Raw genomic sequence first — 6,300 nt, 5'->3', positions numbered from 1 at the left:
AGGACCCAGGACCGATCCCTGTGGGACTGCACTTGTGACTGGTTGACAGTCTGACTTGGAGTCTGCTACTTTCACACTGTGGGTTCTATCTGTGAGACAATTTGCAACCCACCTAGTGATATAGGGGATGATGCCTAGTTTGCTGAGTTTATCAATAATTCCTGAGTGGGGAATGGTATCAAAGGCCTTGGCCAGATCGAGGTAGGCTCTATGAACTGCCTTGCCCTCATCCACAGCTCTGGTGACTGACTCAAAGAAGTCAATCAGGTTGAGCAGGCATGCTCTACCTTTCACAAAACCAAATTGCATGGGCTCTAGAGTTTGGAGATTCCTTATATCCTTGTTAATTAGGTCCATGATGATGCGCTCCATAGCCTTACATATCTGACTCATCAGGCTAATGGGGTGATAATTCCCAAGGTCTGTAGTTCCTCCCCCTTTATGGAGAGGGATGACTGTAACAGTGTGCCATTCAGTAGGGACATTGCCTGAGTTGAGGCTGTGATTGAACAGGGCACACAGATGTGGTGCCAGTTCACTTTGTATTTCATGTAGAACACATCCAGGGATATTGTCGGGTCTCATGGAAGCTGTATTCTTGGCCTTGGACAATGCAGCTTTAACCTGTTCTGCAGTAATGCTAGGTGCCTGACATTCCTCTGGTATTGTGATTGGTTCTTTAGGGGGGAGAGAGGGGTAAAGTTGGCACTAAATCAATCGGCCAACTTTGCTGCTGCTCAGTCTTCATTTGGTTTCCTTTTTGTGGAGGGTAGGTTTTCATTGGGTGATCCAGTTTCATCTCACATTCCAAAGACATAACATTGATGAACTGGTAACCATTCAAATTTCCCATAACTGTGAGTACTGTATGTGAGTGAATGTTTTTGTCCTACAATGGACTGACGTCTCATAAAGTACTAGTTTCTCTGCCTTGATCCTTCACACAATGAGAACCTGGATAAGTTTTGCAAGTCACATGACCCTGAATTGGATAAAGTATGTATTATAGAATAAATTAATTAATACAGAATGTAGATGTGCATGTACACACACACACACACACACACACACACACACACACACACACACACACACTCACATGTGCATGCATATACATGCACACAAACAAGGATTTGGAACCTTAAACTCATATACATGCATTTCAGTGAGAGGAAGAAAGATAGTGCTGAAAATATTAAATCAACAATGGGTTTCTTATAAGCCATCATATTTCATAGATTTTATTCCTTGAGCCAGGAGGAAAGTGATTATGCATTTGTACCACATAGTCTTGCAAGGCACACTGACATGGTACTCCAGAAGACCCCTCAGGTTAGTGATCTGAAAATGATACTTAGTTCTAAGTAGAATAAGATGGATAGGGTGTATCTTCATGAACAAGCACCCTTGCACATAAAATCCAGTGCTTTGCAAAATCTAATAATTCTGCATAAGAAACATATTAGATAATTGATTATAGGTTCATAGGTAAGTACCAGGCTAGCTGCCCTTGTAGATTATTTTAAGACTAACCAATTTCCCTTTCGGTGCTTGAATGAATCTATCTTGTTTTAGAGTTAGATTGTCCAAACCCATCCCATAGTTGATAATTATATACTGCCCCATCTGAGAATACATGGGATCATACCATAGATAATTTGAGGGGACCCATGCATGGGATAAAGCATTTAGGGGCTCCCTCTCTTCATTAGTAGTACAGGGGTTTGTTCTGGGGAAAAATTTCTATTACCCTTCCATCGATCCAAGTTACAGTTGAATATGGACAGGGATGAGCTTTCTTTTACATGGATTGGAGATCTGTTCCAGAGCTATGGTATCTTCTGCAAGATACATTTATCCCTCCAAACTGTTCTGCTGATATTGCAGAAGAAATTTAGATTCTTGGGGTGTATATTTCTGATGCCACTTGACTTGCTTATGTGGAATAAGTCCATCAGCATTGGGACAGGGGATTCCTTCTATGGCAAAAAAAGTCACCTCTTAGCAGTCTGTAGGATACCAAGTATAGTGACAGGGCTTTGAGGTGGTCCATGTAGGATATATTATTTAATCCTGGTATTCTTTTATTACGGTATCTCTGTAGGAATTCCAGTTGTTGCATGTATCTAAAGACATACATGCCAAAAAGGGGCATTATACTCAATGACTGGTCTAATGAAGGCTTCGAAAAGGGGGACAATGGCATCTGTAGATCTAGTGACACTCCCTTTGTTTACAAGCTGTGTAATATAGAAGGACTTTCTTATAACAGTGGACACATGTTGGTCAAAAATTAAGTCACTGTCCACAAAAGTTCCTACATCTTGGACAACTGGCTCAACTATCAAAGGTGTATTGTCAGTTTGTTAGTTCCCTGGGGTAGATGACTTCCTAAAGGCTACTATAATGCATTTTTTTTTTAAATTTGTTTCAGTCCATGATTTGGCACCATTTATTTGTTTGGGACAAAACTTCATGGAGAATGGCTAAGTCATTTGGGGATTCAACAACCACTCCTAGTAGTCAACTGCAAACTTAGTTAGTCAGAGTCCTTTGGCTTTGGCCTTTACTTCAGAAAAGAGCATTCCAAACAGGAAAGGCCCGAGCACCAAATCCTGGTGGTCTCCACTGGTGATTGTCTCTTAGTGGAGGTAGCTTCCCCTTTTTTAATCTCCTGTACCCTTTCTGTGAGCCACATGGCAATACGGAAGGTGATGTAGGGGTTTAGTCCCACTTTATTTAACCTTTCTACTATGCTTCAGTGGGAGGTTGTGCCAAAAGCCTTGGTCAGGTAAAATTATGTTCATAGGTTCATAGGTTCATACTAGGTTATCTGCCCTAGGGCATTTATAAGCCTAGCCAGAGTGTGTTTGGCTTTCACCACCAATTTTAAATTAATTTTGCTATGCCCTTTTTCGAGGTTAGTATACTGTGCCTCTGTCTAACAGTGACACAGAAGTGATTCCCGGGGTAAACATACGATCTCTCATCCACTCATCAAGATTCCTCTTGAAGAGAGTCAATGAGGGATTCTGACTAACCTGGACTGGGATTTTATTCCAGAGTGAAGGGAGCCTCTGGGTTATGAATCTGTCCCTCCTGCATGTCCTATTTATTTCAGAGCTGAGGTTCAAGTCTCTCGAGCATGTAGCTCGATGGGATTTGGATTTTCTGAGGTGCAGCATGTCCATTAATTCCGGGTTGGACATGGCTTTATATGTCAGGCACAGATCGCCTCTGAGCAGGCAGTATGCCACTGAGTAGAGCTGGAGTTTCTTTAACCGGGCAGCATATGGCATCTGTTTGAGCCCTTTGATCCTCTTGGTGAGGTACTTTTGGGATCTTTCCAGTTGCTGCAGGTGTCTGGTAAGGTACATCCCAAAAGGGGCATTGTACTCAATTATGGGCCTGATGAGGGATGAGTAAAGAGGCACGATGACCTCCCCTGATCTAGATGTGAATCCCTTCATGATTAGGTGGGCTATATAAAATGTTTTTCTAACCACTTTGGTCACGTGGTTGCCAAATGAGAGATTGCTATCAACTTGGGTCTCTAGGTCCCTAATTACTTCTTCTGTACTTAATAGATTACCACCTATGTGGTAATTTGTGGGCACTTTGTTTTTGCCAAAGGGGATGACTATACACCTTTTGGCGTTTAGCTTGAGGCCATGGCTCTGGCACCAGTTGTCTGTTTCTATGAGGCCCTTTTGGAGGATGCTTGTGTCTGCTGGAGAGTCAATTATGGCGCCCAATTTGCAGTCATCTGTGAACTTGGTCAGCCACAGTCCTTCCATGTTGGCCTGTACCTCCGAGAAATATATACCGAACAAGAGAGGTCCCAGGACTGAGCCTTGTGGGATGCCACTTGTAACTGGTTTGGAGTCTGACATGGCTCCAGCAATTCTAACCATGTGGGTTCTGTCCTTGAGCCAGTTTGTAACCCATCTAGTGACATAGGGGTTTATATTTAAGCTGGTGAGCTTATCTATAATACCCGAGTGGGGTATTGTATCGAAGGCTTTTGCGAGGTCCAGGTAGGCTGTGTGGACCACCTTCCCCTCGTCAATGGCCTTGGTGACTGTTTCAAAGAAATCGACCAGGTTTAAGAGGCAGGATCTGCCCTTAACAAAGCCAAACTGGGTAGGATCCAGTGTCTGTAGGTCCCCAATATCTTTATTTATGAGGTCCATGATGATCCTTTCCATAGCTTTGCAGACCAAGCTAGTCAGGCTTATGGGGCGATAGTTTCCAGGATCCGTTGAGGCACCAACTTTGTGGAGAGGGACCACTGTTGCTGTACGCCACTCTTTGGGTACATATCCTGTAGTAAGGCTGATATTGAACAGTAGTTTTATGTTTGGGTTTAGCTCTTCTTGGAGTTCATGTAGGACGCAGCCCAGGACACCGTCTGGTCCCATTGATGCTGTGTTTTTTGCTTTGGAGAGGGCGGCTCTTACCTGAGCATCTGAGATGTCAGGGGAGCAGCACTCTGCTGGGATAGATATTTGCTCCTTTGGTGGGGGGGAGTTTGCACTGAACATTTCAGCTAGGATGTTGGCAATGTCTGTGGGTTCGGTGTATTTTTGTCATTTTGGACTAATCCTGAGAATATCTGTGAATTCCCACCCAGGTTCCTAACATAACTATAGAAAGCATTGTGATCATTCTTAGTGACCTGTGCAATTTTTCTCTCAAAGCTGGCCTTAAGACGATTTTATGAGTGCCCGTAGTTTTTTACTAATACTGATCAGAGATGCCTTCCCTTTTGGGATTTTGCTCTATCATGTAGTAGCTTCCTCCTTCTATTGTATAGTTTGTTTATGGCTGGGGTCCACCAGACAGGACGCCTGCCTATGGAGGATTGGGTCTTGGTTTTATTTGGGATTGCATGACCCATGCATTCCTGAAGGTGTTCATAGAATGCATTTATAAAGGATTCTGCGGTCTGGGCGTATTTTCCACAGGCCGGGGCTTTGAAGGATTCCACCTCGGTTTTGAGGAGTGTGAAATTTGCTTTAGAGAAGTTTTTCACTGTGGTTTTCTGGGCAGGGGTGGGGTCGGGATGTGAATATCCAGTGAGATTAGTTTATGGTCTGATCTTACCAGTGAGGGATACACTTCTGGTCTGGAGCATAGAGTCCCCATGTTGGTGATGATCAGGTCCAGTATGTTTTCCCCTCTTGTGGGAGTGGTAACAAGTTGTTCCATAGCATTTGAGTTTATAAATTCTAGGAACCTTTGGGCTAGGGTGTTGGAGCTAGAGTAATGCTCCCAGTCTATGTTTGGGTAGTTGAAGTCACCCAATATAATGGTGTTTGGAGAGACCTTCATATTTTCCAGTGTTCTCAGGAAGGCCGAGTGGGGTTCCTGGGTTTGGGAGGGTGGTCTGTAGCAGGCTATAAACTGGAAGGCAGTTTTACCCACTGTTAGTTGCACATGGATAGTCTCTGATGCTTGTGCTGTGCCACCAACCTGGAGGTGTGGGTATCTTTGATGAATATTGATACTCCCCTCCTTTTGTGGTTCGTCCAAGTTTTGGGGCCAAAAGCATGGTATGAGGTATAACCTGGTAGTGCTGGGGTGCTCTCGAGCCTTGAACCAGGTTTCTGTTACTGCACAGATATCGATGTTCTCCATGCTAAGGAGAGTTTCGAGTGCATGCAACTTGAGGTTTAGACTTCTGGCATTGAGTAGCATTACTCTTAGTTTCTTATCCCTTGTGATACCTATGGAGGTGGGTTTGTCTTTTGAGCCTTGCCTAAAAAGGCACTATGGGGTAGCAAGAGCCTTTGCCAATATCCAAAGCCCAGGGTGACAGGTGCAAGCCATCCCTAGCGAAGCATCGTGGCTTGTCGAGCATGTCATCCCAGGCTGACAGGCATTGATCCCCTTTGAATGACACCAATAATTAAGCCAATTGTTGAAATTGATCATCTTGTCTTCATATTGTGGCATCATTCTTGGTGAGGGTAAGATGCTACTCAAGTTCAGGGTCATACCGGCCTGGGCTACATGCTCAGAGAGCTCCTCTATGTCTCTTTTCATGTAGTCCAGGGAGGTACGTCTCAGGTCATTCACTCCAGCATGGACAATGACTGAGTCATATTTGTACTTGCCTTGGAGTGACCTGAGTGCTTGTGTTATGTGGCGGATCCTAGCGCCTGACAGGCAGCTCACCGTGACCTTCTCCTTGTTCAGCCTGGTGAGTGGGACGTCAGTGTGCCTGACGATAGAGTCACCTATTACAAGTGCATCAGGTGTGTTGTTTAGCCTTAAGGGCTGTGACTGTTTGGCACA

This window comes from Protopterus annectens, chromosome 3.part1 (assembly GCF_019279795.1).
Source record: "Protopterus annectens isolate FY-2018-M chromosome 3.part1, PAN1.0, whole genome shotgun sequence".
In the NCBI taxonomy this organism is placed as follows: domain Eukaryota; kingdom Metazoa; phylum Chordata; order Ceratodontiformes; family Protopteridae; genus Protopterus; species Protopterus annectens.
The sequence above is the reverse complement of the archived record's forward strand: the minus strand, read 5'-3'. Positions refer to the sequence as shown.